At 43.3% G+C, this 9,047-nt stretch overlaps 1 long non-coding RNA gene across 1 annotated transcript; it reads left to right on the top strand.

Annotated features, from left to right (window-relative positions):
- Positions 1 to 1,214: 1,214 nt before the first annotated feature.
- LOC150054419 (uncharacterized) lies at positions 1,215 to 9,047 on the top strand. Its single transcript, XR_016537866.1, has 3 exons — positions 1,215 to 1,506; positions 6,740 to 6,877; positions 8,452 to 9,047. It is a non-coding gene; the product is annotated as an uncharacterized LOC150054419 (long non-coding RNA).

Genomic DNA, 9,047 nt, shown 5'->3' on the forward strand with positions numbered 1-9,047 from the left:
TCTTCTGGCTTTTTTCTATGTACATGGTACCGAGGAATCAAGCCTGGGTCTTCGTGCATGTTAGGCAAGCACTGTACCACTTAGGCTAAACTCCCGGCCCTATCTACGGTTAATTTTTGAAAAGTCTTAAAATTAGATAGAAGTTCTACATTCTTGTGAAAAGCACTGGAGCTGACATATACTGTTGTTCCTTGTTATTTTAGTGCACATTTCTTACAAGTCAAAATGAGTCTGTGTAATTACAGTATAGCCTTTATAATCATAAAACTAATGTTAATATCTTCTAACACAATCTTCAGATTCAAGTTCTGTTACTTCTCGTTTCCTGCAAAGCAAAAAGATGGCTTCAGATTCATGGGTTCCATTTAATTATATTGCTTCAGTGTGGAATATTCTTCAGTCTTTTCTTGGCCTTTGGTACTTCAATCTTCTCCTTACTCTCCACCTCTCCACTCACCCCTCACTCTGGGGGGGTCACTGGTTTTAAGAGAGGATCAACAGATCATATTCAGTGTCAAATAAATTCTGTATTTTGATTTTTAACTTGTCTTTTGAGATAGAATTCATTTTTTACTATTAAATTCATCTCATGCATCAGTGTTTTTTGTTGTGGTTGGTTTATTTTCCCTTGTACACAATAACATCACAAACATGATTCTGATTTTTCCCATTGCATCCTATCTTGTGGCCAACTTTTATTTCCCCATTACTGGTGATTTTAACATTCATAATTACAGATATTATCCACTTGGTTTCTCTTTATTCAGTTTACCAGTGATGTCCTGTATAACCAAAGAAATTCCCAGATGGGTGATTTTTACACTGATTCATTATCTCCCAGTGCACCATTTTGTTGTTGTTGTTTTGTGTTGCCTTTTATTTTGTTTAGTCTTATTCAATCTGGGACAGTTCTGATTTTCATGACATTTGTATTCGTGTGTAGGTCCATCATTCTGTAGACTGCTCATCGGTTTTCTTCTCATAGAGTGTTACCTCGTGATTATGTGACTTGAGCAAAAGAATAGTACACAGGTGATGCAGAATTCTTCCCAAGGCCGCCTATTCCTGCTGCAGGAAGACCCTCCTCTGATGGAAAGGAGAAAGCAGCTATGCCGGGGAAGCAGGACCATCCTCCTGCCCCCGAGGCCACGCCCCCACGCGGCCACGCCCCCACGCGGCCACGCCCTCTGCCCCTGAGCAACGGACTGAGAACCCTAAGGCCATGGGCAGCCGCCTGGGAGCTCACGAGGCTGGCAGTTGCTCTGGCTTCCTGCCGTCCCACGAGGATATCGGAAGCCTTCCGTTAACAGCTTGAGATGAAGCTACCTGGTGGTCGTCGGGAACCTGGGCGCTTGCCTTTGAAAGCCATCTTTCCTTCCATCCTTCAGCTCTGGGCTGCCCGGCATTCCAGCCTCAGCCACCCCTTCGGTGGCTGCTCCGTGCCACTGTCTGCAGGGCAGGAGCCCGCTGCGCGGGAAGGCCGAGCCTCCTGGCACACGGGAAAAGGTGACGCTACATACCACTCCTCTAGCTCCAGACAGTCGGCAACAAGCGACTTGCTTGTTCTTTGGGGACCTTTAGGATATAATTAACCTAAATAACAAGGGCAAAAATACCTGTTGGTTCACTTGAAAAAGGAGAGAAGCTTTGAGCAGTTGCTGCATTTCTCTCGGGTAATGCTGCTTCTTGAACCGTGCAAATCGTTTTGCCACTCGACTTTTGTTTGTGTGTGTGTGTGTCACAGGGCTTGAATTTGGCCTAGGCACTGTCCCTGAGCTCTTCAGCTCAAGGCTACTGCTCTACCCTTGAGCCAAGCCCCACTTCCCGATTTCTAGAGGTTAATTGGAGATAAGAGTCTCAGGTCCTTTGTGCTTGAGCTGGTTTTGAAACTTGATTCTCAAATCTCAGCCTCCTCAGTAGCTAGGATTACAGACGTGAGCCACCGCTACTGGCCAGCCTGCCACTCAACTTTTCTAACACCAGGTAATTCATTATAACCTTCTCAAGCTGGAGTAGACACAGTCCCAGGTCTGTGCAGGGGAAAAATAGAATCTTTAAAGAGCACCATTTGCTGTACCAGATTTGGAACAAATGAAGTTTGGTAATTTCCAAGGTTAGAAAGTAAAAGTTTTAGCTAGGTCAGTCACACCTAACTACTCAGGAAGTTGAGATCTAAGGAACTCAGTTCAAAGCTAGCCTGGATATAAAACTCCATGAGACCTTTTTAATCTCCAATTAACTACCCAAAATTCCATATGTGGGGCTGTGGTAGAACATGAGCCTTGAGCTCAGGGACAGCACCCAGAACTTGAAGCCCCAGGACCAGCGCACACACACACACATCCATATCCTTTCAGAATAAAAAGCTCTGTAGAAAATGAGAATAGAAGGAATGAATCTCAGCCTAATAAAAATATATCACAAACTTAAATCCAGTATCATACTAAACAGGAAAAAAAATTTAAAACCATCTCAAAGTTAAGTTAGGAACAAAACAGGGTGTCCATTCTAATTTCCAACTGGAATTAGCCAGAGGAATAAGAGAAGAGAACAAGAAAAAATAAGCCAGATAGGAAGGAGATAATCAAATCACCTTTTGCAGATGACATGATCATATACCTAAAGGACCCTGAATATTCCATACTAAACTTTAGTCTCTCTCTGTGATACATATATATCACAGTAGCTTTTGTGTATGCCAACAATAAACAGAAAAGGGAAAGGAAGAAGGAAAAGGAAGAAATATGCATCTAAGAAGTAAAAGAACTTTACAATGAAACCTTGAAAAAAATGGAAGACTCCAAAAGAAAGAACTTCTATGATCACATGTTGGCAGGGTTAATAATATCTTGAGAATCGCTATAGTATGGAAATGGGAAGCAATCTACAGATTCAGCACAATGCACATCAAACATCCCAATGTCACTTCAAAATTAAGGAAAAAGGGACAAATACAGCTTGGAGGCATGGGACACCTGGCCAAAATCTCCAATATTTGAAAAAAAATAGCCACTAAAGACGCCAAGGGAAAAAAGGTTTTAACCCAAGTTGCCTATGGTGGGAAGGAAAGATTCAGTGATGCATCTTACCTAGTTAAGAATAATTTTCATTGTACATAATCTCAGCAGCAAAGCATTGAGTCCCTGGCTTACTGAATGCTGTTGGGGGTGAGGGGAGAGGGAATTGGCATCCAGAGAAGGTTTGTGACCATAGAATACCCTGATCCATGAAAACATGGATCAGTCATAGCTCTGCTGTCCTGGGGCACTAGTGAGCCTCTAGTAATGAGGTGACCACAAAAGATGCTGTGGAGATGGAGCACCTGCGATGCAGGTGAGCTGAGGCTTTGGGACTCTGGGCAACAAGGAACTGTGCAGGCGATGGCCCTATCTTTTCTGGCTAGAGAGTCTACTTGAGGATCACTGCAGAAATCCCAAGTCTACACTGGGCAGAATATTCACCATCAGGTTGGGGGGTGGGGTTTGAGGGCAAGGCTACTATGCTAGACATATTCAAGAAGAAATCTCATAGGAGGAGGTCTGGGGTACAGCCAAGCTCAAGACTCCTATACCCTACAAGTGCTCTTCAGTTGACCTTCCTGGTGGTCTCAGTTGGAAAAGAACTGAAGAATGGCTACCAACGCTCGGAATTCGCTTCAGCAAGTCATCTCTGAATGAGCAGCTCAATATTCTGAGCTGCTCAGCGTTCTAAATAGCTGAGACTGGGAATGTTGAAAGAACTTTGTGACATCATTTACAAACAAGGAACAAGCAAATGAGTAAAGTCCCAGATGAGAAGCCGCCAACCATTACAGAGAAAAAGGGAAGAGATGATTTTGAGAGTCTCTTGCTTTGTTGATGTATTGTACTTTAAGCAGTTGCTGGATAAAATATTTATCTCCCCTCACCCCTAACCTTGCAACTTGAGCATTCAGGGGATAAGGGAGGAGAGGGTTGCAATCAGATTCTGGTGTTCAACTGAATTTCCCTTTAGAGACAATATTACCTATCAAAACACAAAGCAGATCTGGATACTGTAAAGCCATTTGTACAGCCATGTTCATTGCTGTACTATTCACTGTAGCCAAGATGTAGAGACAGTCCACATGTTCTTCAATGAATGGATTAAGAAAGTGAGACATATATATAGGGAAATTTTAATCACCCATTATGAAAATATTATTTGCAAAAAAAAGTGAAATTAGTCACACCCAAAGAGACAATGGTTTCATGTTTTCTCTCCAAAGAGACAATGGTTTCATGTTTCCTCTCATTTGTTAGTTAGCCCTAATTTATAAATATGTAAGTAAACATATAGTCATATGTATATGTACATAAATGTATTAATCAAAGTATGGTATTTGCAGGGGAGAATTCAAATGATGTAACTCCTTAGAACAACTAAAAGACTAACAAAATAAATAACAGGAAACCACCACTTGAAGAAGGGTGTAAAGAGAGAAAATGGACAGACAGGCGGGTGAAGACTGCAGTCATAATACTCACTGCATATCATATGAAACTAGGAAAATGGCCGAGGAGGGTGGAGAAGGGAAGAATGGAGAATTATGAAAGGGGTGACAATCAAGATGCATCTTACTCAGACGGATATGTTAAATTTTAATCCCTTTGTAGAAGTGCTTTAAAGATAAGGAAAATATAACCCCCCAAAAGCAGTAGATTTCTTTATGGGGGAAGAAAAGAATTTTTGACTATAAGAGAAGAAACCTAGCTTAACTGGGGCAACAAAAGTACAGTGCAGCTTACTACAAAATCTCCTCTCTCTAATCAACTCTCCCAGCCTCATCCCCTGGTTAGCTGGAAATAAAGAGGCTCATGGACTTTTCTGGCCAGGACATGATTGATAGTATTGAAAGATAAATTCATATAAGAATTACTCCCAGGGCTGGGAGTGTGGTCTAGTGGTAGAGTGCTTGTCTAGCATGCACAAAGCCGTGGGTTTGATTCCTTAGTACCACATACATAGAAAAAGCTGAAAGTGATGTTTTGATTCAAGCAGTAGAGCTCTGGCCTTGAGAAAGTCTAAGGACAGTGTTCAGGCCCTGAGTTCAAGCCCCAGGACTGGCAAAAAAAAAAAAATTACAACCCACATGCCAGACTCCATCTCTCTTCTCTCTGCTTCTATCCTTCTAGATCCACATTAAAGATAATGTAGGTCACACATTATCTTTATTATTTTTTGCCAGCACTCTAGGCAATCACTCTACCACACATTATCTTTAATGTGTGCAGCATCACGTCAAGCCAAGTACTATCTTAATGACCTTAAGTATATGTGTCCATGTGCACATGCACATGTGGGTAGGTATGTAGGTACCTTGGCTTAAGCTCACCTTTCACTTGACTGGTTTGCTCATGGCTGGTGCACTATCACTTGAATCACACCTCCAGGTCAGCTTCTTGCTGTTTAATTTGGAGATGGAGTCTCACAGACTTTTCTTCCTGGGTTGAGTTTAAACTTACATTCTCTGTGTCTCGGTATTCTGAATAAAATCACAGGTGAGATGGCTGGGAGCGTAGCCTAGTGGTAGAGTACTCACCTAGCATGAACAAAGCCCTGGGTTCAATTCCTCAGTACCACATACTCAGAAAAAGCCACAGGTGGTGCTGTGGCTCAAGTGGCAGAGCACTAGCCTTGAGCAAAAAGTGTCCAAGGACATTGCCCAGGTCCCGAGTTCAAGCCCCAGGACTGGCAAAAGAAAAAAAAGAGATTATAGGTGTGAGACAGTAGAACCCAGGATATAAAAGGTAGGTGTGTGTGTGTGAGAGAGAGAGAGAGAGAGAGAGAGAGAGAGAGAGAGAGAGAGAGAGAGAGAGAGAGAGAGAGAGAGAGAGAGAGAGAGGGGTGGGGGGGAGGCGGAAAGAGAAACAGAGAGATAAACTGGAGCTTTAAATCAGAGCCTGGGTGCTGTTCCTTAGCATTTTCACTCTGTCACTTGAGCCACAGCTCCACTTCTGGCTTTTGGGTAATTAATTGGAGGTAAAAGTCTCATGGATTTTCCTGCGTGCACTGGCTTTGAACTGCAATCTTCAGATCTTAGTAGCTAGGATTACAGCATCCTACCTTTTTAAAAAAAAAAAAAAAAAAGCAAAAGCTGGCCGGGAGTTTGGCCTAGTGGTAGAGTGCTTGCCTAGCACGCACGAAGACCCAGGTTCGATTCCTCGGTACCACATACATAGAAAAAAGCCGGAAGTGGTGCTCTGAGGCTCAAATGGTAGAGCTCTAGCCTTGAGAAAGTCCAAGGACAGTGCTCAGGCCCTGAGTTCAAGCCCTAGGACTGGAAAAAAAAAAGAAAAGAAAAAGAAAAAACTTTGTAAAGTATATGAACATCTTAAAAAGTACAAATGGCATCACCTACTGGAATGAACACTGACCTGAAGAGAAAACTCAGAACAGTGATTGCTTATGATGCTCTGATGAGGAGGAGCCAAGACTTGGGATTAATGAGTTCCTTTTGCCTCTTTGGAGTCTAAGAGAAGGGTCAGAGTCTCTAGATGAGCAGCCCTCACCAGTAACCTTACCTCTCCCTCTGAAGATCAAGGTGGCTCCTGTGATCCTAGCTAACTTCTGAATTCTCAGCACATGTTTCTTAGATGTCAAGGAACCAAAAGAATGCAGTTAGTTCCCAAACCATCCTCCCTAGCCCTATCAAGACCTCCTACTTACTCATGCTGCTATTCCAACTAAGAACTCTGCTGTGACCTTTATATCTCTGCAGGTTTCTGTTCTGCCTTGTGACATCAAAAGACAAAAGAAAAGGGAAAATACTTGAAACCACATTAGAAGATGGCACTTTGGAGAACAGAAGGATTTACAATACCCAGCATACACTGGATGGCTCTGGTTTAAGTTCAAGGTGAGCCAGCAGGTCAAAGTCATTATACATATATACTGATAATAGGTCCTTCCCTCCACTGCCCTCCAGCTGGCACTGATTCTAAGAAGAATAGAACATGTTCACATAGCTGGAGGACATGTGTGATTTAGCACCGGGATTTGGACTCAGGACTTGGAATTCTCCTTTGGCTTTTTCACTCAAGGCTAGTGCACTGCCAATGGAGCCACAGCACCATTTCCGATATTTTGCTGGTTAATTGGTGCTATGTGTCTCATGGACTTTCTTGCTGAGGCTGGTTTGGAACTGAGGTCCTCAGATTTTAGCTTCTTGAGTAGCTGGGATTACAGGCATGAGTCACTGGTGCCTGGCTCTCTTTTGAATCTTAAATATACAAGAGATGTGCATCCTAAATCATTAATGTGCATTTAGCTAACGCATAAGATTGACATTAGGTAAGGAGGGACAGGTGGATTATTGTGCCAGTTAACAACCCTTGGGACCAGACTCCTCAAGTTGTAACACCAGAGGCAAGCTTATGTGCCAAAGTGCTTGCCAGGTATCAGGCTAAAGAAGGTCCAGTGACCATTAGCATATCCCACACTCTGTACAATATCATTTTTGAACATATTTTTTCAAGTAGGATTTGCATTTCAAGACTGACCACATGCCAGTGGCTCATTCCTATCATCGCAGCTACTCAGGAGACTGAGATTGTCAGCCAGGGCCAATAAATCCAAGAGACTCATCTCCAATTAGTAGCCAAAAGTCTGGCTTAAGTGAAACAATACCAGCCTCAAGCAAAATCTCTTAAGAGACAGTATCCAGTCCTTGAATTCAAGCCTCTGTACTGGCACACATGGACACAGTCCTGCTGCACTGTCCTTGTTCTTTCTCAAGGCTAGAGCTCTACCACTTGAGTCACAGCACCGCTTCCAGCTTTTTCTATGTATATGGTACTAAGGAATCAAACCTAGGTCTTCGTGCATGCTAGGCAAGCACTCTACCATTAGGGCTTGGGCGTTATCCCTGAACTTTTTAGCTCAAGGCTGGTTCTCTAACACTTGGACCGTAGCTCTACTTCTTTTTGATAGTTAATTGGCTATAAAAGCCTCATGGGCTTTTTTTTTTCCAAGTCTAGCTGGCTTTGAATCAGGATTCTCAGCTCTCAGCCTCCTGAATAGCTAGGATTACAGGTGTGAGCTGCTTGCACCTTCTAAGACACCAGTCTTAAAAGGATGACAATCTTGGGGCCTTAGAGGCCCATCTGTGCTGAGGGAGGCTAGACAACAGTGGACTGAGAGTGTGGTCTCACACGTGAGCTCTGCCACCAGTTCCACTGATTTCCATAGGGCATATAACTATTCCCTGGGTCTGTTAAATAGAGCTAAATAATCTGATCTTTTTTTTCCAGAATAATGCTTTTGTGACTTGGTGGTATTTATAGCCTTACCAATCTTATTCAAGGCCATGACAAATAAGAATCAACAGTAATGACATCCCCCGAAGCTCATCATCAGAAGCAGTTCAGAGAGTAGTAACATGGTAAATGCTCAGCTACTGAATTTTCCAATCCTGTGTATTTGTTTCTACAGAACCATCTTCCTTCAGATTCACAGGAGAAAGGACCGAGAAGTGTGTGGAGAGAAGGGTGTCCCCCAGAAAAGACCATCTGATACTGAAGGTTTTACCAAGTGGGAACGGGGAGCCCTCCTGGTAAAAACACTGGGTCATGCAGAACCCCGTGTTTTCTTCGTCATGAAGGCGCTGGATGCTGTCTTGACTTGAATCGTGTGTACACATTGCTCTCGTGGTGGTTTTTTTGTTTTCTTATAGACAAGGTCTGCTGGGCCTGGAATAGCATGCACACAGCACAGCAAGTGCCAACTGCATGACTGCCGGCTGTCTGCACCCCTGCCCCCAAATCTAGCCCATTCCCTGCACCCTGTCCTAGGACTCTAGGGAACTCATGATCTTGTTCTTCCCTTAAGAGCAAAGTCAAAGAGCACAGTCAGATCTCCCGACCTTGCTTCTTGTCTCCTCCATATTGGAACTGCTCCATTGTGCTTTGAGATGAAAAAAGGCCAGCTTGAGAGAGACGTGATACTTCACAGGGACCTCCTTGCTTAGCCCTGGCTTTTCCCCTGAGGAAAGAGGCGAGAGTGGAGGCTTTCCCATTTGGGGGAAAATT

This window comes from Megascapheus bottae, chromosome 15 (genome assembly GCF_031878675.1).
Source record: "Megascapheus bottae isolate mThoBot1 chromosome 15, mThoBot2.hap1, whole genome shotgun sequence".
NCBI lineage: Eukaryota > Metazoa > Chordata > Mammalia > Rodentia > Geomyidae > Megascapheus > Megascapheus bottae.